Below are 18,985 nucleotides of genomic sequence, written 5' to 3'. Positions count from 1 at the left end.
CCCTGCCCATCACCAACTCCCAGAGTTCACTCAAACTCATGTCCATTGAGTCAGTGATGCCATCCAACCATCTCATCCTCTGTCATACCCTTCTCCTCCTGCCTTCAACCTTTCCCAGCATCAGGGTCTTTTCAAATGAGATCGTTCTTCACATCAGGTGGCCAAAGTATTGGAGTTTCAGCTTCAGCATCCGTCCTTCCAATGAATATTCAGAACTGATTTCCTTTAAGATGAACTGGTTGGATCTCCTTGCAGTCCAAGGTACTCTCAACAGTCTTCTCCAATACCACAGATCAAAAGCATCAATTCTTTGGTGCTCAGCTTTCTCTATAGTTCAACTCTCACATCCATACATGACTACTGTAAAACCCATAGCTTTGACTAGACAGAACTTTGTTGGCAAAGTAATGTCTCTGCTTTTTAATATGCTGTCTAGGTTGGTCATAACTTTTCTTCCAAGGAACAAGCGTCTTTTAATTTCATGGCTACAGTCAACATCTGCAGTGATTTTGGAGCCCCCCAAAATAAAGTCTCTCATTGTTTCCACTGTTTCCCCATCTATTTGCCATGAAGTGATGGGATGGATACCATGATCTTTGTTTTCTGAATGTTGAGTTTTAAGCCAATTTTTTCACTCTCCTCTTTCACTTTCATCAAGAGGCTCTTTAGTTCACTTTCTGCCACAAGGGTGGTGTCATCTGCATTTCTGAGGTTATTGATATTTCTCCTGGCAATCTTGATTCCAGCTTGTGCTTCATCCAGCACAGTATTTCTCATGATGTACACTGCATATAAGTTAAATAAGCAGGGTGACAATATACAGCCTTGATGTACTCCTTTCCCAATTTGTAACCAGTCTGTTGTTCCATGTCCAGTTCTAACAGTTGCTTCTTGACCTGCGTACAGATTTCTCAAGAGGCAGGTCAGGTGGTCTGGTATTCCCATCTCTTGAGGAATTTTCCAAGTTTGTTGTGCTCCACACAGTCAAAGGCTTTGGCATAGTTATTAAAGCAGAAGTCGAAGTTTCTAGAACTCTCATGCTTTTTCAGATCCAACAGATGTTCACAATTTGATCTCTTGTTCCTCTGCCTTTTCTAAATCCAGCTTGAACATCTAGAAGTTCACGGTTCACGTATTATTGAAGCTTAGCTTGGAGAATTTTGAACATTACTTTGCTAGCGTGTGAGATGAGTGGGTTTGTGCAGTAGTTTGAGCACTCTTTGGCATTGCCTTTCTTTGGGATTGGAATGAAAACTGACCTTTTCCAGTCCTGTGACCACTGCTGAGTTTTCCAAATTTGCTGGCATATTGAGTGCAGCACTTTCAAAGCCTCATCTTTTAGGATTTGAACTAGCTCAACTGGAATTCCATCACCTCCACTAGCTTTGCTTGTCGTGATGCTTCCTAAGGCTCACTTGACTTCACATTCCAGGATGTGTGGCTCTAGGTGAGTGATCACACCATCATGATTATCTGGGTCATGAAGATTTTTTTTGTGTACAATTCTGTGTATTCTTGCCACCTCTTCTTTTTTTTTTCATTTATTTTTATTAGTTGGAGGCTGATTACTTTACAATATTGTAGTGGTTTTTGCCATGCATTGACATGAATCAGCCATGGATTTACATGTGTTCCCCATGCTGACCCCCTGTCCCACCTCCCTCCCCATCTCATCCCTCTGGGTCATCCCAGTGCACCAGCCCTGAGCACTTGTCTCATGCACCCAACCTGGACTGGCGATCTATTTCACACTTGATAATATACATGTTTCTTGCTATTCTCTCAGATCATCCCACCCTCGCCTTCTCCCATAGAGTCCAAAAGTCTGTTCTATACATCTGTGTCTCTTTTTCTGTCTTGCATATAGGGTTATCATTACCATCTTTCTAAATTCCATATATATGCATTAGTATACTATATTGGTGTTTATCTTTCTGGCTTACTTCACTCTGTATAATGGGCTCCAGTTTCATCTATCTCATTAGAACTGATTCAAATGAATTCTTTTTAATGGCTGAGTAATATTCCATTGTGTATATGTACCACAGCTTCCTTATCCATTCGTCTGCTGATGGGCATCTAGGTTGCTTCCATGTCCTGGCTATTATAAACAGTGCTGCAATGAACATTGGGGTACATGTGTCTCTTTCAGATCTGGTTTCCTTGGTGTGTATGCCCAGGAGTGGGATTGCTGGGTCATATGGCAGTTCTATTTCCAGTTTTTTAAGGAATCTCCACACTATTCTCCATAGCGGCTGTACTAGTTTGCATTCTCACCAACAGTTTAAGAGGGTTTCCTTTTCTCCACACCCTCTCCAGCATTTATTGCTTGTAGACTTTTGGATAGCAGCCATTCTGACCAGCATGAGATGGTACCTCATTGTGGTTCTGATTTGCATTTCTCTGATAATAAGTGATGTTGAGCATCTTTTCATGTATTTATTAGCCATCTGTATGTCTTCTTTGGAGAAATGTCTGTTTAGTTCTTTGGCCCATTTTTTTATTGGGTCATTTATTTTTCTGGAATTGAGCTGCAGGAGCTGCTTGTATATTTTGGAGATTAACCCTTCTTTTGTTGGTCCGTTTGCTATTATTTTCTCCCAATCTGAAGGCTGTCTTTTCACCTTGCTTTTAGTTTCCTTTGTTGTGCAAAAGCTTTCAAGTTTAATAAGGTCCCGTTTGTTTATTTTTGCTTTTATTTCCAATATTCTGGGGGGTGGGTCGTAGAGGATCTTGCTGTGATTTATGTCGGAGAGTGTTTTGCCTATGTTCTCCTCTAGGAGTTTTATAGTTTCTGTTCTTACATTTAGATCTTTAATCCATTTTGAGTTTATTTTTGTGTATGGTGTTAGAAAGTGTAAAAATACGGAAAAGTTCACAAATTTGCATGTCATCCTTGCACAGGGGCCATGCTAATCTTCTCTGTATCGTTCCAATTTTAGTATAGGTGCTGCCGAAGCGAAACACTCTAGCCACCTCTTCTTAATATCTTCTGCTTCTGTTAGGTCCATACCATTTCTGTCCTTAATTGTGCCCATCTTTGCATGAAATGTTCCCTGGTATCTCTAATTTTCTTGAAGAGATCTCTAGTCTTTCCCATTCTATTGTTTTCCTCTATTTCTTTGCATTGATGTCTTATCTTTCCTTGCTATTCTTTGGAACTCTGCATTCAAATGGGTCTATTTTTCCTTTTCTTCTTTGCCTTTTGCTTCTCTTCTTTTATCCTCCACATAAGGCCAGGGAAATTTATCAGGATTGATCTGTCATAAACTGCCTAGAAGTCTGTATGTGAAAAGCACCGAATCACTAAACCCAAAGTTAGGACACCTGGAGTACTGGCCTCAGCTGTGCTCTTCATAACAGGATCATAACGATACCTGGCCAGTCCATTTCATGAAGCTCTTATCGAGTCTAGATGAACTGACTCATATCAGAGCATGTCAACATGGAGAACTGCATGAGTACACAGGGTTATTCTTTTGATTCCTGGCCCAATCTATCACCTGTAACGACCCTTTCAAAAAATTTCGGAGGAATAACAGGGCATCTGGGTGCTATATCTTGGGCAAAGCAGAAAAGTCTGCCCACCTACAGGGCTGTAGGAAGGATGAAATGGAGTCGCCTGTGTGTATGTGCGACACCCAACACCCGCCCTAGAGGCTGTGGCCTTCACCGCCTATCTTTCTTGGTTCAGCGCCTTCGGTTCTATTTTCATATTTACTATGTCACTTCCAGCCCGCATGTCAAAAAGTTCCTGTCTTTCCCTGATGAGTAGTGATTTGAGTATTTATATATCTTCTTTTGTAAAGTTTCTGTTCAAATATTTTGCTTAGTTTTTTTTTTTCTTCCCCAGTGGGTTGTTTAGCTTTTATTGTTGCTCTGTAAAATTTCTTTAAATATTCTTGATTTGGAATTTGTTTTAATGCATGGAAGAGATAATAAAAGCTTAAAAGGCAAAAACAAAGCAAAACTGACCTGTCCTGTGACCCATGTTCTCATGATTCTTCTCTGTAAGGCAAAGAGGGATTCATTTATGATATCCCTCCAAATGATAGAACTTAAATAAAATGCACTGGTTTCCAGAAAGCCTAAGCAATAAATTTAATTTGGGGAGTATCAGGTACTGCAGAGAGGCTTCCCAGGTGGCTCAGTGGTAAAGAACCCACCTGCCAATGCAGGAGACACAAGAGACGTGGATTCGAGCCCTGGGTTGGGAAGATCCCCTGGAGGAGGGCATGGCAACCCACTCCAGTATTCTTGCCTGAAGAATCCCATGGACAAAGGAGCCTGGCGGGCTGTTGTTCATAGGGTAGCAAAGGGTCAGACCCGACTGAAGCATCTTAGCATGCACACCCTCATGCAGGTATTGCAGAAGTCATCAGTAAGACAGAGAGAGGGAGGATTCTGGGTTTTCTGGACTCCCCAAATTACATCCAATGCGTAGTTGTTGATTCTGACCATAAGTACTGTTGAATTTCCCCAGAATGTTAAACAAAATCGACACAACATTGACTCTCTGGACATTTTCCCCCTCATTTGGGTCTTATTACCAATTCCAGGCCAGATTGCCCTCACTGACCTACTGCTTTAACACTCCCCACACCTCTTCCAACATTTTTAGCAGTTTTCTTCTTCCTTCCTGCCTCCCTAGAATACCTATAGCTAAGGTAACCATATATCCTAGGATGATCCTGGTTTCTACTTGTTTTTCTGGCATAATCATCAACATATTGATCCTTCTTTTAAATGTGTCCTAGCTTGGAAAACAAATTAGATGGTAACCCTACCTGTAGCTGAATGAATTTGAGCAAAGCCTGAAGGCAAGTCTAGGGTGAGGAAAGAGGAAGGGCAGAGCTAAAAAGTCAAGCTTAGAAGGTGCCAACCCTTGTCTACCCTGCAGCCCCATCCCTCAAGTACTGGTGCCAGGCCAGCATTTGCTGGCATCATACCAGGGATGAGGCTGGCTCTCAGGAGAGGTGTCTCATAAGTAAACTAAAAGCAAGAGATTCCTAGAAATTAGAGGTAAAAAGATGCAAAAGACAATGGAGGATGGTTCTACGAGAGCATCAAAATGTTATACGCATCCCATGAGGATGCAGGAAGACAGTATTTTTGTTGCTTCAATTTTATCTCCATTCCTGAGGGGTTGGTGGCGTGTACAACACCAGCGTCCTGGCTGATTCCTTTTGCTCCTTACCACACAAGTGTTCCTGCTGAGGACCACAGAGGACTCACCCTTACCAGGCAGGGTGCTTGGGTTAGATTTCGTTGCCTGGACCAAAAGGCAGGAGACCAGGGTCAGGTCCCATTCGTCACTTGGTGACCATTAGAATTATTTTCACTCTGATGGGCAAACTTTTCATCTGCAAAGTAAAGAGAGTTAAACCAGATGGTCTCTAAGGCAATAGTTCAAAATATTTGTATATTGCTTAAAGAATTTGAAGAACTTTCTTCCTTAAGCAGTTTTACATTAATATAAAATGTGAGAGTGAATAAGTTGGCTAAAAACTCAACATTCAAGAAACTAAGATCATGGCATCTGGTCCCATCACTTCATGGCAAATAGATGGGGAAAAAATGGAAACAGTGACAGACTTTATTTTCTTGGGCTCCAAAATCACTGCAGAGAGTGACTGCAGCCATGAAATTAAAAGATGCTTGCTCCTTGGAAGGAAATCAATGACAAGCTTAGACAGTGTATTGAAAAGCAGAGATATCACTTTTCTGACAAAGGTCCACCTAGTCAAAGCTATGGTTTTTCCAGTAGTCATGTATACATGTGAGAGTTGGACCGTAATGAAGGCTGAGCGCCAAAGAATTGATGCTTTTGAACTGTGGTGCTGGAGAAGACTCTTGAGAGTCCCTTGGAGTGCAAGGAGATCCAACCAGTCAATCCTAGAGGAAATCAACCCTGAATATTCATTGGAAAGACTGATACTGAAGCTGAAACTCCAATACTTTGGCCACCTCATGTGAAGAACCGACTCACTGAAAAAAGACTCTGATGCTGGGAAAGATTGAGGGCAGAAGGAGAAGGGGGCGACAGAGGCTGAGATGGTTGGATGGCATCATTGACTCAATGGACATGAATTTGAGCCAACTCCAGGAGTTGGTGAAGGACAGGGAAGCCTGATGTGCTGTAGTTCATGGGGTTGCCAAGGGTTGGACATGACCGAGCAACTGAACAACAACAAAAATATTTCTTTAACACAAGATGTAATTTCCAACACACAAAGTATATGGACATTTTTAATAAAGACCTTGTTACATCATTCTTTAAAATGTATCCAAATACCACAGCCATTTTATATCTATATCATCTTTTTTACCTCAAAAAATTATTTAATACATGAAAATTTTACATTGTTCCCGTTTCAATTGAAACTCATTTTAGTCTGTTTGTTGTTGTTAAGTCACTATGTCATGTTTGACTCTTTGCAAACCCGTGGATGTTAGGCCACCAGGCTCCTCTGTCCATGGGATTTCCCAGGCAAGAACACTGGAATGATTTGCTATTCCCTTCTCCAGGGGATTCTCCTGACCCAGGGAATGAACCCACATCTCCTGCATTGCAGGGTGAATTCTTTACCACTGAGCTATCTTAGAATTAACTCATTTTATTCTGTTTCCCCAAAAGAATTTTACCCTTGATATAATTTATCTGTATGTTTGAAAGTTTTTTTTTAAAAAATCACGCTATCATTCTTTGATGCAACAAAAGTATGTGAACACAATGAAATTTTTAAAATTTCCTGTGACTGAAAATTTCAAAGGTAAAAACAGTAAATAAACTCTAAATGGAGTTATCACTGCAACTGTTTTGACCAACTGAAATCATTAAACAAGTAAGTATAATTTTATTGGAAATGTTTCTCTTGGTAAGATGGATAGAGCTGCCTTAGTTTTTGAGCAAGTTATTTATCATTTAGTATAATTTATCAAATCAATTTTATCCTCCCCCCCCCTTTTTAAGAAGTGCAGAGGAACATTATTTATATAAAAGCAGATGGCACTGGGAGGATTTTCCTTACAGCAATATCACTCTTTGATTTGAAGTCCTGAGTTATATGTAAAAAATAACCCTGTGATCCATTATTAAAAATAATTTTTAATGTTCTATCAGCTAACAACCCTATAGGCCATCTTTCAATTATTTTGAAAGCAGATACTTGGAAAATAACTTCTGCAAGAAATTAGACTTGCAAAAAGAATTATTTCCTAACCTGTATTCACTTTCTCAAAACCAACTCTGATATTTCGAATTGTTCTTCTGTTTGGTCTCCCAGGGTCTTTCCTCTCTGGGGTAGCACCCAGGATAAAATGCAGAACAGGGAAGAGTAACTTTTGTCAAGTAAGAAGAGGGTTGGGAGAAAAGAACTGAGAAAGTAGAACCTATCCAGCAAGGTACTTTCCCAGACAAATGAATTTTAGGCATGAGCACTTATATTCATTCTATATCTAGAAACAGATGCCAACCTCCTAACCTGTGAATATATACCCTAGAAGAAAATCTTTATGATCCTCAGGACCACACACACCTCACTTTGAAGATCCAGCTCTAATATCTAAAGGTCTGGACAATGTTAAGTTCAAGCAAAACAACTGAAAGAAAAAATTTTCAAGTTCATTTTATTTACTTATTTCTGATTAGGTAATGAGACGTTGAAGCCTATACAGTAAATCTCCATATCCCACCCCTGCCCCCACCTGTCCATCAGCCATCCATTCTTTTCTCCAAGTAATGGATGTGAAGTGTAATCTGTGGAGATGATCTCACATATTCATTTAGTTATGATCAGAGATAGTCTTTTCTTCCTCCTCTTTCACAATTGCTACTGTGCTCTACATACTGTCTGGTATCTTTTTTGTTGCTTTGCTTAGAAATTACATTGGAGATTTTTTTTTTAATGTCATCATAGAAAAAATACCCTCATTCTTTACTGACTGAGCAGTATTCCATTAAATGCTATAATTCACTTAAACATGCCCTTATTGGTGTTCTTTTAGCTTGCTTCCAATATTATTTAAACAATACTGTGATAAATATATTGTATATATATCACTTTGCATATGTGTGAATGTATTCACCGAGTAACTTCTAAAAGTGGAGTGTCTGGTCCAAAGACCTGTGTATGTATTGATTTTAATTAGGCATTAGTAATAAACTACTTATGGCAGAAAGTGAAAAATAACTAAAAGACTTCTTGATGGAAGTGAAAGAGGAGAGTGAAAAAGTTGGCTTAAAGCTCAACATTCAGAAAACTAAGATCATCGCATCTGGTCCCATCACTTCATAGGAAATAGATGGGGATACAGTGTAAACAGTGTCAGACTTTACTTTTTGGGGCTCCAAAATCACTGCAGATGGTGATTGCAGCCATGAAATTAAAGACGCTTACTCCTTGGAAGGAAAGTTATGACCAACCTAGATAGCACATTAAAAAGCAGAGATATTACTTTGCCAAAAATGGTCCATCTGGTCAAGGCTATGGTTTTTCCAGTGGTCATGCATGGATGTAAGAGTTGGACGGTGAAGAAAGCTGAGCACCGAAAAATTGATGCTTTTGAACTGTGGTGTTGGAGAAGACTCTTGAGAGTCCCTTGGACTGCAAGGAGATCCAACCAGTCCATCCTAAAGGAGATCAGTCCTGGGTGTTCATTGGAAGGACTGATGCTGAAGCTGAAACTCCAGTACTTTGGCCACCTCATGTGAAGAACTGACTCATTGGAAAAGACCCTGATGCTGGGAGGGATTGGGGGCAAGAGGAGAAGGGGATGACAGAGGATGAGATGGTTGGATGGCATTACCGACTCAATGGGCATGGGTTTAAGTAAACTCTGGGAGTTGGTGATGGACAGGGAAACAGGGAAGCCTGGCGTGCTGCGATTCATGGGGTCTCAAAGAGTTGGACACAACTGAGCGGCTGAACTGAACTGAATTGAGTAAACTGCTTATCTCTGAAGAGGATGTGCCAATTTAATCTACCACCCACAAGATATGAGTGCCTATCTTAGTTATCCGTAACTCTGTAACTATTCCTGTGACAAATCACCCCCAAACTGAGTGGTTTCCAACATCAGTAATCACCTCTTATCCTTCTCTGTTTCTGTGGGTCTGGATGAAATGTGACTTGGCTAGGTTGTCCTGGTTTGGGATCTCTTAGACGGTTGCATTCAGTTGGGAGCTGGGGTCATCTTGAAGACTTCCTCAGTCAAGCCTCTGGTGTGGGACTGAGGAGAAATGAGCCCCCAGGTGATGGAATCATGGAGACCTCTCATGTGTCTCCATCCTTTTGGGGTCTCTCTACATAGTCTGTCTCAAGGTAGCCAGACTTCTTTCCGAAGCGTCCGTCAATGGACATTTACATTGTTTCCATGTCTTGGCTGTTGTGAATAGTGTTGCTTTGAACATAGGGGTGCATATATCTTTTTGAATTACAGTTTGTCCAGATATATGCCCAGGAGTGGGATTGCTGGATCACACAGCAACTCTATTTGTAGTTTTTTGAAGATCATCCATACTGTTTTCATAGTGGTTGCATCAACTTACATTGGTGACTTTTCCATGAAAAAAATTTTCTTATGTGTATTTAATTAAATTTCACTTTTAACCTTCTGGCTTTTTTGTCATATTTGGAAATTCTTCTCACTCTGAAATTGTGAGTGTTCCTTCCCATGTTTTCTTCTGCTCTGTGTGTTTGGCTTGACTTGGTTTCTGCATTTTTACTTTTGGTGCATTTAATATTAATTTTATTTTAATGTGTGAAGTTATGGATTAGAATGTCCTGTTTTCCAATGGCCGTCTAGTGGGCTTGAAACGTTGCCTGTGTCATGTCATGTTCATGAACTCTGCATGTCTCCTCCTTCTGTCCCGCTTGTTAGTGTGGGTCTTTATGTGATGGTCCTGCACTGTTTTAAATTTTGTAGCCACATAATGTATTTTAATATCTAGTAGGACTACTTCCCCTTATTTATCATCTTCCTAATTATCTAGGCTAGTCTTTCTAGTCTATTTTTCTGTGAAAACAATTTCTTAATTGCATGGCAATATTACCCTCCATGAAGTGTGATTAGGCTGAGATATTTGGGATTTTTCTGCACATAAAAGAAGGAAATGGGAGGTAACTTGCCATCTTAGGGGAAAAAACTAAAAACAAAAACTGGCACTCAGAGAGACAATTTCATTCTCAAATCTGCAGAATAGCCTGTGGCCTTGCTCTAAGCCATGATGATACTTAAAGAGGAATGACCCAGTGTGGTAAAGACTAATGAGGAAAAGAAAAATGCTAACCTTTTATAAGATCATTTTCCTCTAGAGAATTTTAATGTGCCAACTCTCAGGGTAACTGGATCTCTTAATGATTAGGAATCATGCAACATTTCTGATTGCTTGTCTGTGTTACTGTTTGAGTATAGTTTGCCAAAAAAGCAAATTGTTCCTAAAAGCATGGTGAAGGGGTAGTATATGGAATTCAGTCTTTAGAGGTTTTATTCACAAATACTGTGTTAGGCTTTTCCGTATTTTTCAACAAACCAACGCATCTAGTGAAAATGTCTTAGAAGTGCATTTTTGTTACTTTTCCATTTCACTTCAGGGTTGTAAACACTCGCATTTCTGTGTTCTGACTAATGTACAACAACATTAAAAGCATAGAATTTGGCTCTTATTGCAACTTTCCTACTTAAGGGATCAAAGGCACTTTGCTATTGTTCCTTCCTTGTTCTCCTGGGATACTGGGAGATCCTGCAGAGTCTCTTGCAGTACACACTTGTAAAATGCCTTGGATTTGCAGAGGTTTTGCTATTACTATTTAATAATGGGTCTCCGGATTTCAGGATTTCTATCATGAGGGAAAAAAACAAAGCTCAAAAGTTCAAGAAAAGCATGGATAAAAAGCAAACAGAAACTGAAGATCTGAAAACCCGGTTGTATATTGAATTGCCTCTGTATCTGTGTATGTGACTTAATTTGAAAAAGTAAGATCATTTTCTAAGTTTTTTTTTAATTGAGATATACTTGACATATAACATTGTGTAAGTGTAAGGTGTAAAACGTGTTGATTTGATGCATTTATATATGGCAATGTGATTACCACCATAACTTCAGCTCATATCTCTATCACATTATATAATTATCATTTCTTTTTTGTGATGAGAACTTTGGAGATTTAGTATCTTAGCAATTTTGAAGTATTTCATTCAGTACTATTAAATACTGGAAATAGGGTCATTGCAGATGTATTTTAAGTTTCTCAAGATGGCATCCCCCTGGAGAAGGAAATGCAACCCACTCCAGTATTCTTGCTTAGAGAATTCCATGGACAGAGGAGCCTGGTGGGCTAAGGGGTTGGAAAGACTCAGACACAACTGAGCGACTAAACAACAGGATGACATCATCCTGCATTTAGAATGGACCCTAAATCCAACAACTGGTGTCCTGGTAAGAGAAGGGAGAGAAGGATTTAACACAGAGAGACACAGAGGAGAAAACAGTGTGAAGATAGAGGCAGAGACTGGAATGGTGTGTTTATAAACCAAAAAATGCTAGAGACTTCTAGGCAGTGACCAAAAGCTGGAAGACAGGCAGGGACTGGGTTCTCCCTCAGGGCAACGCTGCTGACACCTTGATTCAGACTGCTGGTGTGCAGAACTGTGACAGAATACAGTTCATTTGTTTTAAGCCACCCAGCTTGTGGTAATTTGTTATTGGCTAAGAAAGGGAATGGGGGGTGGGGGGGGGGGCGCAGAAACAGGAAACTATATAGACCTTTCATCAAAAGAGGTTGAGCAGAAAAACTCAGGGTCTGTGAACATGACAAAACAGAAGAAGCACTCCCAATTTCCCCGCTCCCCTCGGTTTCCCGCTCCCCTGACTCCCAGGGCCCTGACTTGCTCTGCACACCTTAGATGTCTCCTCTGTGAATCACTCTCCTCCAGATTCAAGAGGGTCCTCCCTCTCTCTTCAAACTTTCCCCTGCGCCCCGACCTCCCCCGGGCACAGCTTACAGCAGAGCTCGCGAGCCTCTTCACAGCATGGGAGTGGTGGTGTTGACCTTCTCAGGAATATTTGTATTCTTAAAGCGGTTAGACAGGGCTCCATCGAGAAGGAATTCTCTCTCCTGGAGGAATCTCTGCCATCACTGTGGGGTGGGGTGAATAATTTTGCAGAGGGTCTTGGCCCAGCCTCAGTCCTCCCTGCTTTCTCCCTGCAACTGCTTCCCCAGGGACCCCGTTTTCTGTGGTTTCATCAGAGCAAAGGAAGCACCCCACCCAGTCCAGCTGGGTGAATGCCCTTTTCAGGCCCAGCACCCTGTGATAAGTGGAGGCCAGGGTGGGCCAGGCAGAGCGACTCGAAGGTTAAGGCTTTGTAGGGGGCGCTGTGGAGAAACCACTTTGACGAGAGTAGGGGGCGGCGGGGGCAGGGAGCGTCCATGAGGGTCATGAGTGGGCAGAACCGGCTTCACAAAATTTTCAGGGCCCGGTACAAATTGAAATGTAGGCCTGTGGTTCACACTAGTTAAGGACGTCATGACAGTGAGAGCCGAGCCCTGAGCCAAGGCAGGCCCCTTCTAAACACGAGACTCCACACATACATGTGTGCTCACGAGCTTGACCCTGTGTGGCGGGCACCAAAAACTTTGAATCAGAATTTGAAGGGCTGCGGTAACTTGGGTCAGTGGGCATCTATTTGTGGACTCATTCCAGGAACCATGTAGCACAAAGAGATGCTGCCTTCAGAGACCAAAGACATGGGCTTGGCAAGGGGACCTTGAGGAAGGCCCTCTGCAAGCTGCCCAGATGAGCTGGTATAGGTTACAGGGGAAAAAGTAAAATAAACATGATCAGGTATTGAAAATCCTCCAGCAGGAAGGCTCCTGGTGACTGGGGGAGATCTTGTTTCTGGACCCCAAGGTTGCCTTGCCTCGCCTCTGCAGGATGCTCTTGCCTTGGCATGAGCCAGGGTGTGGGGGGTTGGGATGGGGAGTTTAGGGTGAGGGGGAAGGTTAGGATGTTGATGCTGAGGGAGCTTACAAGGAAGCGGAGAAATTTGGCAGGAAAGAGATACATCTCAGGGAAGTGGAATTCTGTGTGGGTGATGTAAACACTCTCCCTCCACACTCCCCCCCACCTGCGACTTGACTCCTACTCCACACCCTGGCAAATCTCCAGTAAAAGAATGGCCTCTCAGAAATCTGTGGAGTGAGCTTTCTTTGGGGGGATGAAGAGAAGAGTTTAGTCCAGGTAAGAGTGGAGAGTTGAGGTGAGGGCTAGTATATTGTAGCTTTGTTAGCACACAGAGGTAAGCTTCTGCAGAACTCACTGAATTGAAGGGGGCCTCTGAGCTGAGCAGCCCTTGGAATGATCACAGTGAAAAGATTTTGCCTTTCTTTTTGGTTCCTGAGCTTGGAAAACTCCGGAGGCTGGTGGGCACAGTCTGCTTGGGGTGGGTTCAGTTACTGGGAAGAGAAGAATGTGTACAGGAGTGACTGTTGACTTAGTTCTGGAAGCCAGGGGAGGAGCCGGGAAGGGTACTGAAGTCTCAGGCTTCTGAGATAAGAGATAGGGCACTGACAGAGTGCCTGTCTGACAGAGATAAGGCACTGAGCGCCCCTGGGGCTAAAGCCAGGCCATTTCTCTTCCTCCCACCAGGCCAGCTTTGGGCTATCCCCTAACCAGAGTCAAAATTGTTGCACTGGCTCCTGGTATTTTGCTGACGGGTATGACCTTATCATTTCCCTGGTCAATAAACCCTGGGAATTGACATTTTAGTCTAGAAAATGTTATCTCTGTATAACTAGTTGTGGGTTGTGAGTACCTTTGGTTTTAACTCACTTGTCAGACTGGTCTGAGGCCAAAGTACACGTTGCAGACTTTGTCAGTTCCAGAAATGAACTCTGAGCATATTTTCTTTCTCAAGTAGCACAAAAACTTTCTATTTGTCCAAGGTAAATGACCAACAATGTCCCACCTAAACAGGTTCTACAGACAAAAATACCACCAGATACAATGTGCCCCCAAGACACCCCAAGAATGTGTCCACCAGTGTTTAATTTCCATAAACGACACTGGTGTGAACAAAGCAGGATCCATGGTTGATGTTTCTCATTCTTGTGTCGGGTGGGGCAAGGTATTTCTAGTTACCTGGTTCACCTCTGAGCCACCTTTCTGAGAAACACCACCACCTCTTACCGTTCTTCCAAACTAAAACCTTAGCTGACCTCAGCTCTGGTGAGATTCCCAGGAACGACCTACTTGCACATGACAAAGGAAAAAAAAAAAAAAACACTTTTAACTCCTAGCTGGTAGGTGTTACCTCCTGTTCTCAAGCATAGAATTAACTCAGTCCATTCTAAAGGAAATCAGTCCTGGGTGTTCATTGGAAGGACTGATGCTGAAACTCCAGTACTTTGGCCACCTCATGCAAAGAGTTGACTCATTGGAAAAGACCCTGATGCTGGGAGGATTGGGGGCTGGAAGAGAAGGGGATGACAGAGGATGAGATGGCTGAATGGCATCACCGACTCAATGGACATGAGTTTGGGTAAACTCCGGGAGTTGGTGATGGACAGGGAGGCCTGGCGTGCTGCGATTCACGGGGTCACAAAGTGACTGAACTGAAATGAACTGATGTAATCTTTTGAAGCTATGACTTCAAATCTACTATGTGCCCATTGGTCTCCACTTATGGAATTGCTGTTTATATTCATTTAAGCAGGTCATAAAATATTATAAACTCCTAAAATGTCATTTAATACCAAAGTTTAAAATTATATGGTTTCCTTAAGTCACAAAAATGGAGCAATAGTAGTTTTTACTTTTAGGACTCTATATTTTAAGTCAGGGTTGTACGTGGCATTTGATCTCTGGAAAGAGTTGTTAGTTGCTTAAAGTATTCTTTGCCTTTTTCATCCTTTAACACTTGTCTCCCCATTCCAGCCCACCACTCCTCCTCGCCCCCCACCAAGAGCCAGCCTGCAGGAGGCCAGTGGTTTCATTCCATTGTTTGAAGGACTGAGTGAAATCAACCACTCGGGGACTCCATCCATCAAGTCCAGTGTTTGGGTTTGTTTTGTTTGGTAGATGAAAAAGCCCAAACTGGCTGTTTCCAGGTCCTTTCTACATACCACTGTATGGAGACCAAGTGTTCTCCCAAGAAATAGCAGAAAATGGATAATTCTGTGAGCTGACAAGGCTTCCCACTATAGCCTGTTCTCCATCCTTCCCACCAAATTCTGCTCCATTTCCATAGTCTCTAGAAGTGGAGGGCCAAGGAGCAGTCACTGAAGCCAGGTTCGTTCATTCATTCATTCATTCTGACAAACATTTACTGAGCATCTACTGTGTGCTAAACACTGTTCTGGGTCCTGTGGCTACAGATGTTGATGTGGAGGAAGAAAGTTCAAGAACTCACAAATCCTAGCATACAGATGTAAGGCCAGTCCTGGAGAGAAATAGTCTCAGAACCTTACGGCAAGGACACAATCATCAACTGTCTCTGCCTCTACCCTCCAACCCACATCCATCCCAACAAGTGAATATGGCCAGTGGCGGAGGACTCCTCCTCATGGAAGACTGTTCTTCCCACCAGTCCCAGCTTTGTCCCCTAGAACTTCACAGAACCACCATGCTATTTCCCACATGATCACCTTCTCCCGTTTGAAGGCAGCTGCCATGTTGCTGGTATTCTTCACACAATATAAAGGGACAAATGTGTGGGAGGCTGGCCCACACTGCTGCCGCCGCTGCTGCTAAATCAAATCAGTCGTGTCCGACTCTGTGCGACCCCATAGACGGCAGCCCACCAGGCTCCTCTGTCTACAGGATTCTCCAGGCAAGAGCACTGGAATGGGTTGCCATCTCCTTCTCCAGGCCCATACTGAGACTAAGCTAATATGCAGAAATGCCTGGGCTTTTCTGGAAACTACTGGGATGTCTCCACCCTCAGTCTGTTCAAATGAGACTATGAAGATCTATTAAGAATGAATTCCCCCAAGGAGAGGAGTAAGATTGAGGTGACCAATTTTACCCATCACCAAGGCTTGATTATTGAAGAGCTCTGGGTTCCAAAACAGAATTTTTAAAATACACAGGTGTTTGTGTGCACAGAAAAAGAGTAAGACAAAATGGTGATTTTTTTTTTCCCTAGAGGTGGGATGATTTTTAATGTTTTCTCCATATTTTTAATTATTTTTAATGTTCTCTACAAAAAATATATATAAACCATACTAATAGAATACAATTTTATTAAAAAAATCATGTAGAAACATTTTCCATAGTGATTGACTTATCTTCTCCTTTTCACTATAGAACAAAGATCCTTTAGATTACATAATAAATAACATTCATAAAATTCTGTTTATTAGCAAATATGCCTTAGTAAATTAGTAAAATTGTACGTTAGTAATTAGTACAAGTAGTAAAATTATTTCTATGTAATTTGTTGGTATTAGCCCTTACTCTCTCCATGTATATGACAGAAAACACCTAGCACCAGGTCCATAAAGATACTTTAAAAGACATTAATGACTTTCTTCAAACAAGCAGCCAGAAAATCTTCACTGGCATCTGTACAGTTTGAAAAATAAACGTGTTAACCACTCAGTCATGGCTGACTCTTTGCGACACCAGGGACTGTAGCCCACCAGGCTCCTCTATCCATGGGATTTCCCAGGCAAGAATACTGGGGTGGGTTGCCAATTCCTTCTCCAGGGGGTCTTCCCTACCCAGGGATTGAACACAGGTCTCCTGCATTGTGGGGAGATTCTTTACCGTCTGAGCCACCAGGGAAGCCCAGTTTGAAAACATAAAAATAACCACCAATAAAAATCTATTTCTCCTAAAAGATTGAAGAGGGTCTCTTGGAGAAGGCTGGTGACCAAGACATTAGGGCAAAATTTCTAGAGCAGTTAAGCACTGCTTCTTAACACATAATCACATTCAACTAAAATTGCTTTTCAGATTTTTAAGAGATTTACAAAACTGATCAAAAACATTCACACATGTGAAAATGACCATCTAGAGAACTTGGGTTATAGTTACAGGACTTAAGGAAATAGTAACTCTATATTTTGCAACTGGTTATTGAATGCATGGGTTTCCTAGTAAGCATCCTAATGCTTTCAAAACTGTGAATTCTGTTTTTCTTAATTCTGATGGTTTGGTGGTCATCGGATTTTGTTCCTTTCTAATGTGATGGTAGTCACACAAACATGCTGTTTTCTATTCCACTACTGGGTTTAAGGTTACAGGGTGAAAACGGTCACAATAAGCCAGTCCTAAGGCTGGCCCACTTGAGATGCAGGTTTCCAGATGGGTCCTGGGATGGAATGGGGTCACCTTGGAAACCAGAGGCATTGAGAAGTTCAAAACAAAGAGATTAGAAGTAAACCTGACTCATTGGCAGTTCATCAGTGGTCTTTGGTCTGGAAGATGCTCTTTAGCGTAACTGAAATAAACGTTTCAAAACCGAGTAGAGCGAGGAAGACTGAAAAGGTTTCAATTATTGCTCGACTTGTGATTTTCTGGATCACTTTTTTCTCTCTTCTCCAACTCTAATTTAGTCTATATAATGAGGACCTCTTCACAGTTGCCATAGAGATAACTAATTTAAATGGGACATGTTGGAGTGACTCCTGTTTTTTTGTATGTTGTTGTTCAGCCACTAAGTCATGTCTCTTTGGGACCCCCATGGCCTGCAACAGCCCAGGCTTCCCTGTCTTTCTCTATCTCCTGGAATTTGTTCAAACTCATGTCCTTTGAGTCAGTGATGCTATCTAACCATCACATCTTCTGCCTCCCCCTCCTCCTCCTGCCCTCAAATTTTCCCAGCTTCAGGGTCTTTTCCAATGAGTCGGCCCTTCACACCTGGTGGCCAAAGTACTGGAGCTTCAGCATCAGTCCTTCAAATGATTTCAAGCATCAAGTCCTTCAGGATTGATTTCCTTATAGAAGAAAGCATAATATACATGAGAGATCCCTCTCGCCTCAGGAGGAAGATGAGTTTAGGGAAAACAAAACTTGGAAAGGCTGACTTTTTTTGGCTTTGGAAAGACACATTTGGGATCCTCCAAAACTAACTTGAAATGAACCCATGTTGTATTCTAGCTTGTGATGTAGTAGTTCACCCACATGTTCATTTAAAGTCAATTCTCTGTTAGACACAAATTCTGCTGTGTGTTTGGGGGATCTTCTTGCTAGAAGCACAGGTTGGTGTCTAAAACAATCTGAAATCAGACTGGCTTCAGATCCTAGCTTCATTCCTTACTAGTTGTGTGATCCTGAGAAAGTCAATTAATCTCTCTGCACTTTGGTTTTCCACAAATGTAAAGAGGAAATAATAAGAGTAGCTACCTCATACAATTGGTGTTAGGATTGATAGAATTAGTACACATAAAGCAGAGAGAAGAGTGCTTAGGGTACACCACACAAAAACTTCTCTCCATGTTGTTGTTGTTGCTAAAATTAGCTCTTTCTTTCCAATGTGTATGAAACAATAAGAGTAACTGCTGTTATTACTGTGACCTAAAGGAATGAATTCTTTACCAACTGCGCTATCAGTTGGTAGCACAACTGATGGGGTGATTATTTAACTTCTATGGAGAGTACATCATGAGAAGTGCTGGACTGGATGAAGCACCAGCCGGAATCAAGATTGCCAGGAGAAATACCAATAACCTCAGATATGCCGATGACATCACCCTTATGGCAGAAAGCAAAGAACTAAAGAGCCTCTTGATGAAAGTGAAAGAGGAGAGTGAAAAAGTTGGCTTAAAACTCAACATTCAGAAAACTAAGTTCATGGCATCTGGTCCCATCACTTCAGTTGGCAAATAGATGGGGAAGCAATGGAAACAGTGACAGACTTTATATTTTGGGGCTCTAAAATCACTGCAGATGGTGATTGCAGCCATGAAATTAAAAGATGCTTGCTCCTTGGAAGAAAAGTTATGACCGACCAGGCGAGCAAAGGGGATCCCGAGTCAGG

At 41.8% G+C, this 18,985-nt stretch overlaps 1 non-coding gene across 1 annotated transcript; it reads right to left on the bottom strand.

Annotated features, from left to right (window-relative positions):
- Positions 1-2,859: 2,859 nt before the first annotated feature.
- On the bottom strand, positions 2,860-2,967 carry LOC139035727 (U6 spliceosomal RNA). The gene has a single exon (XR_011488446.1). It is a non-coding gene; the product is annotated as a U6 spliceosomal RNA (small nuclear RNA).
- Positions 2,968-18,985: the final 16,018 nt, after the last annotated feature.

This window comes from Odocoileus virginianus, chromosome 6 (genome assembly GCF_023699985.2).
Source record: "Odocoileus virginianus isolate 20LAN1187 ecotype Illinois chromosome 6, Ovbor_1.2, whole genome shotgun sequence".
In the NCBI taxonomy this organism is placed as follows: Eukaryota; Metazoa; Chordata; class Mammalia; order Artiodactyla; family Cervidae; genus Odocoileus; species Odocoileus virginianus.
The sequence above is the reverse complement of the archived record's forward strand: the minus strand, read 5'-3'. Positions and strand labels throughout refer to the sequence as shown.